The following is a 16,224-nucleotide window of genomic DNA, read 5'->3' on the forward strand; positions in this document are numbered from 1 at the left end:
AATCATACAATTACGTAACAGATATGAATGAAACCTATTTACTCGTTAGGTAGTAAATTAAATACATTTCAACCTTTTCGTAGGCGGCGCAAAAAACGCTTTCGCGCACCCGGTCTATGCGCGCTCTCATTGGTTTGTGTTTCTTGCTAATAACTCGAAAATGGAGCCTCAACCAATATTTTGGCAAAGGAAAAAGTTGTTCAGAATCGCCCCACCTACCACCCCTTTTCGGGTCCTCCACTAATTGCGGGACACCCTGTATATAGCGTGTATTTAGAATGTATTTATTATTTATGTCCCTTTTTTTTTTTATTAATTTAATTATACGGGTAATAAATTTGTACACCGTTATTTATCAAGAATAACAAAAAGAATTTATTTTATAATACAAACGATAAATTAAAATTTCTTCTTTTTTTTTTTTAATAAAACAAAATTATATATATATGTATCTTCTTAATGGATATTATAGTTAATTTGGGGCCCTATGTTTTCTATTTCCACTATCGGATATACATCCTCTATGTTCAGCAACACCCCATCATCATATTATTCCGACATGCTATGCAGCGGCTTTTTTGTATGGCGTAGTCTTGTGTAACAACAAAATGCGACCCTATATGCACAAATATATATAGATATATACCAAATTATATTAATTTGTTAAAATAATATTGGAAATTTGATGCTTGCCTACGCTCCACCATTGTTTCTTTGCTTCCAGATGTGCTCCGGTAATACAATTTAGGCAAAGCCTGCCCATTAATGGGTTATATTTGAAAAAAAATGTTAAATTCACGTCTTTTATGCACACAGCATTCAATATATTTCTGTTCTGGTTCATTTTGTTTTCCTTTTTCTTGGAATACTTAAGAATTTAACAGAGTAATTTGTACACGTTTGAACGGTTTACAGTGTTCCTGTGTTCTGACGCAATTCGTTATTGCAAAACGAAGTGCGGGAAATTTGAATTACTCCACCCTTGATTGCGCGCATGCTCATCTTACTATTGATTCTCGATCTCTTATTGGTAGGTGGGCCCTCTTAATGCGATCCTTATGAACGATTCGTTTTTTGTTTTTCCTACCGATTTGCAATTCTACATTATTAGGTTCTATGGTCGTCCCATTGTTTTTCTTGAGTGAGGAAATGTTTTAAATATTCTATTAAAATTTGGTGACTTCTTTCTAGAGAACCGTTTGATTGAGGATGGAAGGATGAAGTTCTGTATGTTTGGATGTGAAATATTTTTGCGAGCTTTTTCATCAAAGAGCTCATAAAGCATGTCCCCTGGTCCGTCAAAATTGCTTTGGGGCAACCAAATTTACAAATGAAGTGCTCAGTGAATGCTTTGGCAACATCCTCTGCAGTTATCGATACAATAGGTGCTGCTATGGAGTATTTAGTTAGATTGTCTTGAACTGTTAATATGTAACTGTGTCCTTTTCAAGTTAAAGGCAATGGCCCTAATATATCTAATGAGACTTTGTCGAATGCATCCAACGGGGTATCTGTAGTAACCATTGGTTCTTTATTTTTGATGCGCACTAACTTATTCCTTTGGCAGTCAATACATGTTTTAACAAAATCGGCTATATCCTTTTTCATATTTTTCCAGTAATAGTTGTCTCTAACACGATGATAAGTCTTTCTTATTCCTTTATGTCCCCCAGTGGGTGTAGTATGATTCTCCTGGATAATGGGAATTCTTTCTTCAAATGACGGAGTCTTAATATCACCTGTACAGATTGTGATTCGAATGGGTATGTCAGCAAAGATCATGTATACTAATTTCCTAAGATATTTATCATTTGGTAAGCTAATGTCACTAATTTTGTGTTTTCGAAGGAGTAACGCAAGTTTCCTAAGAATTTGTGGTAATTCCTTTTTTGATGTGACTGTTATGCCAAACAACCATTGTTTCCTTAATTTAATTTGGATTATTTCCTTCCTAGGTGCTGGTCTGATCTTTCTTCTTTTAATAAGGAGTTCTGATTCAGGATCAAAAGGACTTCCCTGAGAGTTCCGGAATACTGCTATTGGTCCCTTCCTAGTCCATAGATGATCTTTAACTTCAGTTATAGAACTAACTATTTCTTCCGTTATTCTTGGTTTTCTTGCTTTACTAACAGTAAGTTCACCACCTTCCTTTTTGATTTTAATAGGAGTTACTGGACCGGATTTATTTAACATTTCAGGTTTATAAGGAGGAGTTTCTTCTTTTGAGGATTCTGGAGAGGAAGAGTCGGCGTTAATTTTAGGAGGATCTTTAAATAGGTGTTTGGGAATTATGGCATCTTCATTTAACTCTTCTATTTCATCTCCAATTACTACAGGATCGTTTTTCCTCAAAATTAATGGTGGCGGAGTTTTTACTTTAAATTCTGAAGGTGGTTGATGTATTTCTGCTTGTACTTCTATTTCATGCCCTTTTTGGCTAATAATTTCGTCGTCTGATTCGTCTGTATCGTAATAGTTTGACTCGTCAGAGGTTTCTTCTTGTTTCATTTTCCTTCTTCGTTTGCTTGATAATTGATCAGCACTCATGTCTTCTAATGGACGCGTAGGGTATTGGAGAAATTTCTTCTTCTTCTTAACTTCTCGCGAACTGGTCGTCGATTCCCGTGGTCGGGTTTCGTATTGGTGCCATTCTTTTCTTCTTTTAATTTCTTTGGAGCTAGACGTAGCTGAATCTCGCGGACGAGTTTTATATTGATGCCACTGTTTCTTCTTTTTGATTTCCCTCTTACAAGTAAACCTACCCAAGTGTCACTCTCCGATTTTCATGAAATTTGGATATGTTATAGTACATGGAAAATTAGGGGACACGTATTTTTTTTTAGCTGCGGTAAAACATATTTAGGGTATGAAACAACCCCCCAAAGTGTGAGGGTAAAATGGAAAAATTGGGATATTTTCGAGATCAGTGAAGCAATTTTGATGATTTTTGGTATGAAAGTATCTTTCGATAGAAGACAAAAATTGGCCTAGGTATGTTGAAAGGGGAGTGAAAATTAGGGGGTGAAATACCCTAAAGCGACCAATTTCTTGCTGTAAAAAAATCGGTTTTGATCTGATCGAAATAAAATCTATTAAAACTTCAAGAGGAAAGTTAATTAGGGAACACGTATTTTTTTTTTTTTGTTACATAAATATTTGGGACGTAAATAACTCCTAAATTACCGCGCTCGTTTGGCACTACGCATGAAACACCTTGCAAAACTGTATCTCTTAACTGTTCGATCTTTTTAATATATCGGTTTTTTACGTTACTGAATGGAAATCTGAAATCAAAATTCAATATAACGGATCCATTATGGCGGACGAAAACTCGAAAACCTACTTAAATAGACTGTATCTGTAACATGCGATTTTCAAAATATAATACAATTTCTGACATTCATTGTTAGGTGTGTAAGGCGAATCAAGCGTGTTAAGAACATATTGTATATTGTTTATAACAAAATTGTTTGAACAAAGGAATTAATAAAATATGTGATCGATGTTTCCATAGACATTTTTTGCATACAATGAATGCTGTCATCAGATTTTAAAAAATTTCATTTTTAAGCTATATTGTTCAAACAATTTTGTTATAAACAATATACAATATGTTCTTAACACGCTTGATTCGCCTTACACACCTAACAATGAATGTCAGAAATTGTATTATATTTTGAAAATCGCATGTTACAGATACAGTCTATTTAAGTAGGTTTTCGAGTTTTCGTCCGCCATAATGGATCCGTTATATTGAATTTTGATTTCAGATTTCCATTCAGTAACGTAAAAAACCGATATATTAAAAAGATCGAACAGTTAAGAGATACAGTTTTGCAAGGTGTTTCATGCGTAGTGCCAAACGAGCGCGGTAATTTAGGAGTTATTTACGTCCCAAATATTTATGTAACAAAAAAAAAAAATACGTGTTCCCTAATTAACTTTCCTCTTGAAGTTTTAATAGATTTTATTTCGATCAGATCAAAACCGATTTTTTTACAGCAAGAAATTGGTCGCTTTAGGGTATTTCACCCCCTAATTTTCACTCCCCTTTCAACATACCTAGGCCAATTTTTGTCTTCTATCGAAAGATACTTTCATACCAAAAATCATCAAAATTGCTTCACTGATCTCGAAAATATCCCAATTTTTCCATTTTACCCTCACACTTTGGGGGGTTGTTTCATACCCTAAATATGTTTTACCGCAGCTAAAAAAAAATACGTGTCCCCTAATTTTCCATGTACTATAACATATCCAAATTTCATGAAAATCGGAGAGTGACACTTGGGTAGGTTTACTTGTTAGTATCAGTGCTTGTAGTTGATGATCGAGGTCTTTTGGAATTGACTGGTAGTACTTTCGTCTGAACGGGATTACGGGATAGTGCGTCCGTATTAGCGTTCAAACTTCCAGCTTTGTACTTGATTTCATAATCGTACTCGCTTAGTTTTATTCGCCATCGTAGTAACCTCGATGTTGGATCAGCGACACTGTTCAGCCAGACCAAAGGTTTGTGGTCCGTGATGAGGAAGAATTTCCTTCCGTAGACGTATGGGCGGAAATGGTGTACTGCATAGACTATGGCAAGTAATTCTCGCTCCGTAGTCGAGTACCGTGTTTCAGCAGGGTTAAGAACTCTTGAAGCGTATGCGATAGGCTGGTCCTTTCCAATTTCACCCTGGCTGAGGATGGCTCCAATTGCTATACCTGACGCATCTGTGGTAATGTTAAATGGTTTGTTGAAATCCGGATGCGTTAGGATTGGCTCTTTACACAAGCTTTCCCTAAGTATGGTAAAGGCTTCTTGTTGGAGATGTGTCCATTCAAACTTCCGCTCCTTTTTCGTCAGGTCCGACAATGGTTTGGCTAACTTCTAAAAATCCTTAATAAATCTTCTATAGTACCCGCAGAGTCCTAGGAACTGCCGTACGTTTTTTATTGTTTCTGACACTGGAAATTTGTCCACTGCCTCTATTTTCTTGGGGTCTGGTTTTACTCCGTTTTCATCAGTGATGTGGCCTAAGTATATTACTTCTTTCTTCAGGAACTCACACTTGTCAGGCTGCAGGCTTAGGTTGGCATCTCTTAGTCTCTCCATTAATTTGTGGAACTTGATTTCGTGTTCCCTAAGTGAACTGGCGTAAATTACAATATCGTCTAGGTATACGAATATTTCTATTCCTTGAAGTCCGGATAGTACATTGTCCATTAGTCGTTGAAATGTGGCCGGTGCGTTCTTCAGTCCGAACGGCATTCTATTGAATTCGTAATGGCCATAGGGGGTTGAAAATGCAGTTTTACTTTTATCGTCAGGATGCATAGGAATTTGGTGAAATCCTGATTTTAAATCAAAAATTGAAAAATATTTGGCACTTCCTAATTGGTCCAAGATGTCGGTGATGTTAGGAAGAGGATATGCATCACCAATTGTTTTTTCGTTTAATTTTCTAAAGTCGATTACCAGTTTCCATTTCTTTTTACCTTGGGAATCTTCTTTTTTAGGTACAATCCACAGAGGTGAATTGTAGGGTGATGTTGACTGTTCTATTATACCCTTTTGGAGGAGATCGTCGATTTGCCTATTAATCTCTTCTTTATGGTACTGTGGATATCTGTACTGTTTAACATTAATTGGTACATCATCGGTAGTAATGATCCGGTGGTGTACTTTATTTGTTGCTGCTAAATCTTCCCCGGGCAAGTTAAATCTATCTGCATGTTTCCTAATTAGATTTTCAACACTAGATTTTTCTTCAAAATTCAGATGGTCTAAACGTAATAGGTTAAATAATTTTTGTACCCTAGGTGTATCTGGTGAAGGTAAATTTTCGATGGGTGATTCTTCAAATGGTTGTAGTTCTATTTCTGGCATAGGAATTTTAATTTCTTCAGAGGAAACGTTAATTGCGTAAATAAATGCTACTCCATTTCTATTAGTGACAATAGCGTTACCGAGATGTAAATTTGAATTTAGGTTTAATTTAGGAACATATCCGGTGCTGACATGAGTATTTAAGACTTTAATTGGAATCACGTCTCTTTCCCTAGGTTTTATATGAACTATTGGATCTTCGAATGGTGTTGTGAAGTCGTTAGTGATTACAATGGATTTTGAATAATTAATAACTGCTTCGGTGTTTTGAAAAAATTCATTCCCAAGAATTCCATCCTGTTCTATTGGCAAATTTTCAGCAATGTGTAATATCGTCTCGTGGTTAAATATCTTCATTTTGACGTATCCTGTTGTAGAAATTTTCCCTTTAGTAATACCACTTAATTGTAAACAGACATCTGTATAAATTTGTGTAGGGTGTGCTAATGACGATTCTTTAATTAAGTTTAAATCAGATCCCGTGTCAATCATAAGCAGGGCTGACCCGTTTTGAAAAATTCTATTTTTTATTGCGATACTAGGAGGTTTTTTAATAACTTTAGTAGGTACTATGAAATTTGTTTTACTACGCACCTGCTCAGTCTTTTTATCCTGATATGCTTTTTTCCTGCATTGTTCTATAGTATGGGCAAAATTTTTGCAAAATGAGCAAGTAGGAGGAGGAGGCTTGGCTACTGGAGGCCTTCTAAGAATACTTTGGCTAGCTATCTGACTGTTTGGACTTGGGGCTGTATGCTGTGACCCTGGTTGTCCTTGGTTAGTTTCAGTCCATGGTCTTCTCGGTTGATTTACATTTCGACAGTCCTGCGTTCTATGCCCTAACCTTTGGCAGTGTTGACAGAATTTTTGCTGCCACTGTATCCTAGCCGCCTGCTGAGACCCTGATATATAATTCGGACGCCTATAACTACTAGCGCGAGAGTAATCTTCTGCCATTTTTAAGCGAACTTGATTTTCCCTAAATTCCGCTTCGGCGAGAATCGTTGTGCTAATCGCGTCGTCTAAGAATATATATTCATGACTTCGTAGCCTACCGTAAATTTCGGGTCTTAAACCTGTTAGAAATGCCCTAACTGCGTTTGTCTCGGCGGTTTTGTTATATTGCGGCGCTAGCTGCGGTTGCTCTATTTCGTTACAATTTTTGATTTGTAATAAAAGGCTTGAAACACGACTACTATAATCTACCACTGCTTCATTTGGCATTTGCGCAATTTTAGAGAGATCACCGTATAATTGGTACGAAGTATATAGCGGTGCAAAGCGTGATTTTAGAACATTAATTAATTCGTCAATAGTATTATAATCGCCACTGGAAATGACTCTAGACGCTTGCCCGAATAATTTATTTTTAATTAATTGAACTAAACCGTACTCGGCGTGAGGTGAAATAATACTCTTCGCATTTAGACAATTCTTCGTAAATTGATACAACGGAATATTATGGCCGTCAAATGGAGGCACAATATCTGCGGCGTCCCGTATACTAATCTGAGGAACGGGGAGAGTAGTGCTCTCTGACTGAATTCCTAAACTTCCTTCCTGAGCTTCTATTTCGTTATCCATTTTGAGTAACAAAATCTAATTTACTATAATTAATTAATTATTATATGTATTATTTGTTATATATATATATATTTTTTCTTTTATATTTTCTCTCTATGTATATACTTTTCAATCGTCTATGCTTTATTCTAGATATGAATGATCTTGACCTCCGCAGAGAAAAGTTCTCTTACCACACAGGAGATCAGTGACACGTATCTGCAGCTACGTTTAGTGACCTGTACCTGTTATATCCCACCGCTGTCACCAAAAAATTTATTTTTTATTATTTAAAACGTGTAACGACTGGAATTTATATTGAGATAGTTACTAGCGCTAGTAAGGTAAAGAGCGGCTTTTACCAACTGAACGACTCGTTTTGGAAAATAACTAAATGTAAAGATTGTGGGATTCGTGTGGTGTGCGGTTAAGGAGTGAAATCCACAGGTCAATATCTTTCAACAATAAGGTTTATTCAATAAAATAACGAAGATGATGAATTTGACAAATAACAAGTAACAAATAACAACAAAATATGAAAAGTATACTGGTTTGATCAAAAGAAACTAAATAGATTTTTATATAATATTAATAATAGAAATAATAGAACTTGGCAAATTAAACAATACGTAATAGGTAATTGTGAATCTAACTAAATCTGATTCTCGTTAGTTAATTCTTTATATTATATCGTACCTAAGTCTGATTTCGGATGAAGCTAACTTCGCTTTTATGTAATTAACTGAATTCGGTTTTCTATAGGATTTGATTCTCGGTTTCGAATGCTATCGCAATTACAAAGTTTATCTTGATTAGTACGTTTGTAGTATATATAATGAATTATTCTTTTATGAAATTAATAATATTAGCGCGTTATAGTCTACCGCAGCGAGGAACACGACCTAAGTGTGATTCTCTAAGTGTACCTAAATACGCTTTCGCAAAGTTAGACAGATTAATGATTTTATCTGATATCTAACGCGGTGTAGTCGACTACTGAGATTACGCTAATGACAGAACAATATTCTTTTACTAATTCAAGTTCAAAATTTATTTGAGTCTAAATGAATTAATTACTCGGAACAGTAACTCTTTTAATCTGACTCGACAACTAATTGTCCATGACCCTTTTTGTCAAAACGAACACTGACAGCCAAAACCAGATCGCTTAATTGGGGAGCCTGTTGTTCACTGGCTACTAGAACGACCCAACGATACAGGAAAGGGGTGAACAGTATAAGTTCAACAGGGTAGCAAATCAATTGATTCTAATATAAAATCGTAATTGCTGAACTGCCACCCAAAAGACACGGTCTTCAGAGACCAAGCCGCTCAAATGGGGAGCCTGCGTTAGCTGGCTACGAAATTACCCAGAGCGAACTCCGAGAATCTGACGGCGCGTTAGCAATCAAATTTGAGTAGCTGAGAGCTATCGTTTCGATATCTTAGCCTTTCTTGGCGCAAAGTATAGCACTCTCCTAAAGGAGTTTCAGATACGAGACCGTTTGAATGGGGAGCCTACGTTAGCTAGCTACTAGAACGACCCACGACCAAGTATCCAAATGGCGTATACCCGCTTTACCAGTCAAGTATTAAGAATCGTTGCGGCTCTTCACAGCGAAAACTGTTCCGGTTATACTTATCTGAAGACTTCTAGCTGGCTCGACTTCGAAAACTGTTCTGCGATTTTGGCGAGCTCCGCTCGGCCTTTTATACTCGCCAGCCTGGCGAATTCTCGGAAAACCCCCATAACGTCGAAATATATAATTATCGTATAAATTCGTAATTAGACATTAATTGTACAAACGAACGATTTAATTACATTATTAATATCACATTCTACATAATGCTTTATATTCCTGACATAAAAATAGTAATTTAAAGCGTTTTAATGAAATTGCATTTTCTATCTCTTTCTATACGCTGTACACGACTTCTATACGAATCGGAGCTAAATGTATAAGCATACGATGCTTCGAGAATATTCCATTGAATAATATTATAATTTACAATATATATTGCAATAAACTAATATCTGACTTTAGTTCCGGGTAATATAATATTAATACACTCAATATGTATTGACTGATTTGTTTAGCAAATAGTTTTTAATAACAAATAACATGCTAATTGTAAAATATATTCCTATCCTTCTCTAAGACTACGCGAGAATTCCAGGAAATTCGGGGCGAGCTTCGCGGCACGTAAACACATAGCATTGCAGAATTTTCAATACAAAACTATACATTTATTACAATGGCTATAAAATAATACATTAATTTTGTTTTTAAATAAATTAACTTAGCTTTTGATTGATTTAATGAAAAATATTACTCCTTTTAAATTAGAAACATAAAATAATTATTAAAATTAAAAATATAAATACATTGGTTACCGACCGTCGAAATTAAATACATAAGTTTGATATATGTCGGTAATAGTTTAATACTGCCGGTAACTAAACTATTGGTAGGTAATTGTTCCGAATATGAAATTGCCATGTTGGAAAGAAAAACTCTTCTCCAGGGATGTTACAGAGACGTGCAAGTAGATATATAAAACAAAAATATGCGCGCAATTAAAAAAAAGAAAAAGCACTCTTCCTCACTCATTCCTGCCCCAGGGACGAAGGGTCCGCTTGGGCGGAGAAGTGGGGCCGGCAATTCGGGGGGGATCCTCGTAACGAGTCATAACAAAAAAGCTAAACAACTAAATGAAAATATGCCTCGTTACAGTTCAAAAAGTAAAACAATAATACAATTACCATGTACTTATTTATACCCGCTTTTTTAACCGACTTCGAAAAAGGAGGAGGTTATTCAATTCGACCAGTATATTTTTTTTTTTTTTTTTTTTTTTTTCTATGTATGTTCGCCGATTACGCCTAACTGGGTGGACCTATCGGAATGAAACCTTTTGCATATGGAAGGCGCTGACTTCCCATTGGTACCATTATCAAAAAATTTTTCATTTTTTAATTGCAAAGTGTTGTTATTGCAAAACAACCGGCAACTTTTTTCTTTTTCTATGTATGTTCGCCGATTACGCCTAACCCTTTTCTTACGCTTTTTCTCCATTATTGTCCGTCTCTTCATTGATTTTTGCATTCGTGCTTTCCCTATTGTCCACATCACTTGATTCTTCCACTGCCATTTCCAATGACAATCTTTTTTCGTTTTGATGGGAACTTCGGAACAATTCTTCGATTTCCTCTGCGTTTACATTTCCTTCTGAAATGATACTGATCATGTCCTGCAGTTCCTGCATTTCTGTTCGTTCTTATATAATCTCATCTTCTGGTATTTCCTCTGTTGTGTGAATCTTAATTATTTTCTTCCATGAATTTCTAACGTTATAGCTGGTTACAGTATTTCATGCTTCACTTATTAATTATAGACAATTTTTTATTATGTAACGCAAATAAAATGACTGTATGCCGTCTTGGTGTTGTAACAGAAGACGCATCAGTTGATGTCGAAAACGTCTTTTTGTTTTTTCAATAATGCCTTGATCCATTGGTTGAATTATCAACGTTGTATTTGGCGGTAAATATTTCATCATAAAATTGCCATCCTCTGAGTAATTTTCTGGCATTATCAACTAATGAAATTGTCTTACCTAAAATCCCGTTTTGTAACTGGAAGTTTCGGACGCTTGGTTTAAAATGATTGTCGTACCAATCTGCGAATGACTCGCGAGATATCCAAGCATTTTTTTGAAACTTTTAAACAACGAGTAAATTATCCACTATGTTTCTTAATACTCTAGGTTTTTTATATTTATTATTAATTAACGGCGTTGATTTGTGGGTTCCACTTGCATTTGCACAAAAGCTACTGTAATTCTTTCCTTCCGCTGTTTGTGTCCAGTTACTTTCTCATTTTGCGGACTTAAGGGTTTTGTTGGCAATGGCTTCCACAACAAGCCACTTTCGTCCATGTTATAAATTGTATCCGTGTTGATATCATTTTCCTCCATATATGTTTTAAAATTTTGTGTGAATATATTCGCTGCATCTTCATCAGCACTGGCTTCTTCACTATATATTTTCACTAAACGAATGTTGTGCTTATTTTTAAATTTTGCCAGCCACCCATAGCTGACATTAAAATCGGATGTTGATGGCGTACTTTCTTTCAGTTCCTGTGCCTTTTCCAAAAGCAAAGCATCTGTTTCATAATCCCCCAGTGTTCTTCTCTTTATGAACCAGCTGTACAATTGTCGATCTATTTCGGAATAAACTAGGCTTTTTACCCGTTGCCGTTTCTTCTGCCGTTTATCTTCCTGTTCAAACTCCATAATTTTTGAAGTATTTCATTTGATTCTCCTAACAATCATAGTGCTGATTTGATATTTTTCAGAAAGTGCTGATATTGGTATCGTTTCCAAGTCCTTTAAAACGTCCAAACGTTGCTGCATACTCAGCGTGACTTTTTTAGCCGCCATATCATTTTACTTATTATGTACTATTATACTATTTATGGGCACTTCACACTATTTATAAGAACTAAATACTATTTATGGGAACTTAACACTATGTACTTATACAAAATTAATACTATAAGATAAATATATTCCACTTCGTACCGTCAAAGTTCAAAGCATCATCCAAATGATTTGAGAATAACGTTACTGATACAAATCTTGTATGAATCTAATCTCTTCCGACAACGTCCGCTTCGTTGTCACCTCATCTTCACACCCCTTCTCCTTCTTGTAAAAAGAGGATGGACCTTAACGCTAAGTTTTGCAGTTCATAAAATTATGTAGACTAATACCGTGTTATCCCCTTCCAGTGCGCCCAAAGTGTGGTACATCCCTGGAGCGGGGGTGACGGGTTGGTAGCTATCATTAACACACGTTTGGCAACATCGGGGAAATTCCGTCAGGTCAAGATCCCTGTGGACACTAATTTCTGAAATTCGAAGGAACCCTCTGGTATACGACTTTATGTACCCGGGCTAAAGCAAACAAATGGATACAGTATTGATTCATAATAAGCAACTCGCTCGGGTCTGGCGAGTTGCTTGTTACGAATCAGGTATATTTTCGGCTTGCCTTTGTTCCCGAGCGCGACGACGGTAGCGGTAAACTATAAAGTAATCGGTCGAGCAGCGATGTTATTCTTTAGACAAGGACAGAACATAGCATGCTTTCTCTTTTTAATAGTAGTAAGATTTTGTGAATGGAATAATATACCAGATTCGTAACAAGCAACTGCCCAAACCCGAGTGAGTGGCTTATTACGAATCGATGTAAAATCAGATGAATGAACGACAGAATCACTATGCATCAGAGTGAGAAAAAAATATATATGTTCTGTTCTCTTTCCACTAAACTGTTCGGTCGTCCGTGAAAATTTATGACTTCTTCGGTTTCACGGACCTCTCACTCTTTCTCGGATCTCGCATACGGCTCCCGGTCTGCGGGAACCGTTAGTTTTATGGGCCGAATCGCCCGCTGACCGTCTAAGCCTCGAGGTTTATGATATGGCCTATATCAAGAAAGGAACGGCATTTATGAATGAACACACTGTTTATGTTAAGTTTTTAAGTACTATACATATATTTTTAAAATTAATAGTTAGTTATATTAAATAAGGCACAATGCACATGTATTGCATAAAAACCGCGTGTGATACCAGATTTTCTTTTTCATTGCTCAAATTCGAACGCATAATGTTAGGAATTCGTATCTCTACCGTAAATGTTACATCCCAAACTTCTATGGCTTGTTACATAAGTAATTACGATCGTAATCATATCGTGTTTGGTGTCATTTTAATCAGAAAAACGAGACAAATACGATGGTAAAAGTACCATTGACGAAAAACCAAAAATAAAGAATTTTCATTTTTAAATTTAAAAGACACAACAGGCACGAGTCTTTCATGTTTGCCGAACGCTCGAAACTCTATCCCTCTTTGTCTTTTGTATCGCTATCTCTTTCTATGTTCGGCACACTATAAAAAATGTAGAACCTCTACCGTAAATGTTACAATCGAGACCGGCAAAAGTAACATTTACGGAGTGAATACTGTACATGCTTTGTAATGAGTCGAACGTAAAAAAAGATAGCAACACAAAAACTGTTACAATCGTATTCGTTTCGTTTTCCTGATTAAAATGACACCAAACACAATATATTTACAACAATAATTACTTGTGTAGTAAACCATATAATTTTCGGATTTTCACACTTACGGCAAACTGTACATTTACTGCAGAGATACGAATTCATTCTAACTTGACTTGCTACACAAATAATTATGATGTCCATTATATCATGTTTGGTGGCATTGTAATGAGAAAAACACGACGAGGAATTGTTATTCAACTTACACGAGCAGGTTGCGGTTGCGGCGGTTGCGGCAGCGGCGGTTGCGGCTGCGGTGGTTGCGGCAGCGGCGGTTGCGGCTGCGGCGGTTGCGGCAGCGGCGGTTGCGGCTGCGGCGGATGCGGCTGCGGCAGCGGCTGCATGGGCCACGGCTGCGGCGGCTGTATGGGCCACGGTTGCGGCTGCATGGGCCACGGTTGCGGCTGCATGGGCCACGGTTGCGGCTGCATGGGCCACGGCTGCGGCGGCTGTATGGGCCACGGTTGCGGCTGCATGGGCCACGGCTGCGGCGGCTGTATGGGCCACGGCTGCGGCAGCGGTAGCTGGATGGGCCACGGCATTTGAGGCGGTGGCCTCATCACAATTTCTTCGATCTGGCCTGCATGAAAAATGTAATATAAATCTTACAATATTTTTTGTATATTCTACGCAACATAACTGTTGCGTAGCTTTTGGCCTCCTACAACTATATGCAAAATAATATTCTTACCATCTTCACGCAGAGGTTCCATTGTTTATTTCTTTTGTTCTTCTCTGAAAAAGGAGAAAGAGATTATTTAATTAATATGCTATGGAAAATGCCGTGATAAAGATTAAATGAAATAAGTGGAAGAATAAATAGAAATGTCGGAGACGTACTTACCGCTCGCACGCTTTACGTAGAAATGATTTTTGTTTCGTGCCCCTACCCGCAAAATAAGCGACACGCGAAAAAATCATCCCCACCACCAGGAATAAGGGGAGGGACCCCAAAAGGAGAGGGAAAGACCCATGGACATACGATAAACATTGGGGACACTACACATGAAATTGTAAAACTTTTCTATTATTGACTTTGTTTACATATAACTTTCACCAACATATTTGTAACATTGTTCTGATTAAAATGCGACTAAACACGGTGTAATTTGAATTATATTTACTGGCAATATCTTATTGTGGTAAAGTCATCGATGTACGCTCAACATTTGAAATGACAAATAAATATGTGCTGAATTACACCGTGTTTGGTCTCATTTGTAGGATATATATCAGGAAAGGTTATTGATAGGGTATCAATAATACGTGGGCGATTTTAAAGTAAATGACTGCGATTCTTTGACTGACGTTTTCTCAACGAGAGTCAATACAAGAGTGTCTTCATTGACACGATCCTGTCTTGAGGACACCCCCGTCAGCGTGGCTGTTTAGGGCACTTGAGTCCAGCGAAGTTCCCTGAGGAAGGGGAAGTGTGACGACAAAAAGCGGTTGGCCAGTGTCGACTATTCGTTAATTTCTATTTTCTAACACATTTTAATTTGAAAAATATTACAAATATATTGGCGAAAGTTTTATTTAAGAAAAATCAAAAAATTATTTTAAGAAAAAAAATACGCCGATTTCGAAATGCACTAAAAAGTGTAAAATAATTTCTATTTCCTAATGAAGTAATTTCTATTTCATTCAGTCATACAATTATGTAACAGATGTGAATGAAACCTATTTACTCGTTAGGTAGCATATTAAATACATTTCAACCTTTCCGGAGGCGAAAATACTGAGGTATTTTTAATTTTGCGCCGCCTTCGAAAAGGTTGAAATGTATTTAATATGCTATCTAACGAGTAAATAGGTTTCATTCATATCTGTGACATAATTGTATGATTCAATGAAATAGAAATTACTTCATTAGGAAATAGAAATTATTTTATACTTTTTAGTGCATTTCGAAGTCGGTGTATTTTTTTTTCGAAAATTATTTTGAATTATTTTTTTCTGAAGAGCTCGTACAGTATATTGTTGATGAAACTAACGTCTATCAGGCTCAGAAATCTAATAACAATTTGGACACTCCGACGACAGTAGACGAGCTCTACTGTTTTTTTGCGTTATCTTTATTGATGACACGCAACAAAAAGTTAACAATACAAGAGTATTGGTCGAAAGATAATTATTTGCGATCCAGCATTTTTGCTGAAATTATGACGAGAGATCGGTATCTCTCATTACTAAGCACAATCCATTTCACACCCAACTCTGGACACACTGACGATCGTTTAGTCAAAATTAGAGATGTAGTTGATATGTTTAGAAAATCCTTCAATGATATATTCCATCCGTTTCAAGATCTTTGTATTGATGAAAGCTTTATGCTGTACAAAGGCCGCTTGTCATTCAAGCAGTATATTCCTTCGAAAAGGAATAGATTCGGTATCAAATGCTTTGCGATTACAAAACGGGTTATGTACAAGATATTATAGTTTATTGCGGACGGTCAACAACTATTGAAAGTGCAGCCCCGGGGATTGGAAAGTCGGGTGCGATAGTTTTGTCGCTTTTGCGACCGTTCTTAGGAAACGGTCACACAATTTATCTTGATAATTTTTATTCAAGTCCGTTATTATTTAATTTGTTGCATAGTAATAGTACAAATGCGTGCGGGACTGTTAGTAAAAGACGGCAAGGAATGC

The 16,224-nt window shown here is 36.6% G+C and overlaps 1 protein-coding gene across 4 annotated transcripts in view; it reads left to right on the forward strand.

The window, feature by feature from the left end:
- Positions 1-16,224, forward strand: part of LOC143265638 (uncharacterized) — a 124,190-nt gene that overhangs the window by 51,195 nt on the left and 56,771 nt on the right. The window lies entirely within an intron of this gene.

The sequence above is a fragment of the Megachile rotundata genome, chromosome 2 (assembly GCF_050947335.1).
Source record: "Megachile rotundata isolate GNS110a chromosome 2, iyMegRotu1, whole genome shotgun sequence".
In the NCBI taxonomy this organism is placed as follows: domain Eukaryota; kingdom Metazoa; phylum Arthropoda; class Insecta; order Hymenoptera; family Megachilidae; genus Megachile; species Megachile rotundata.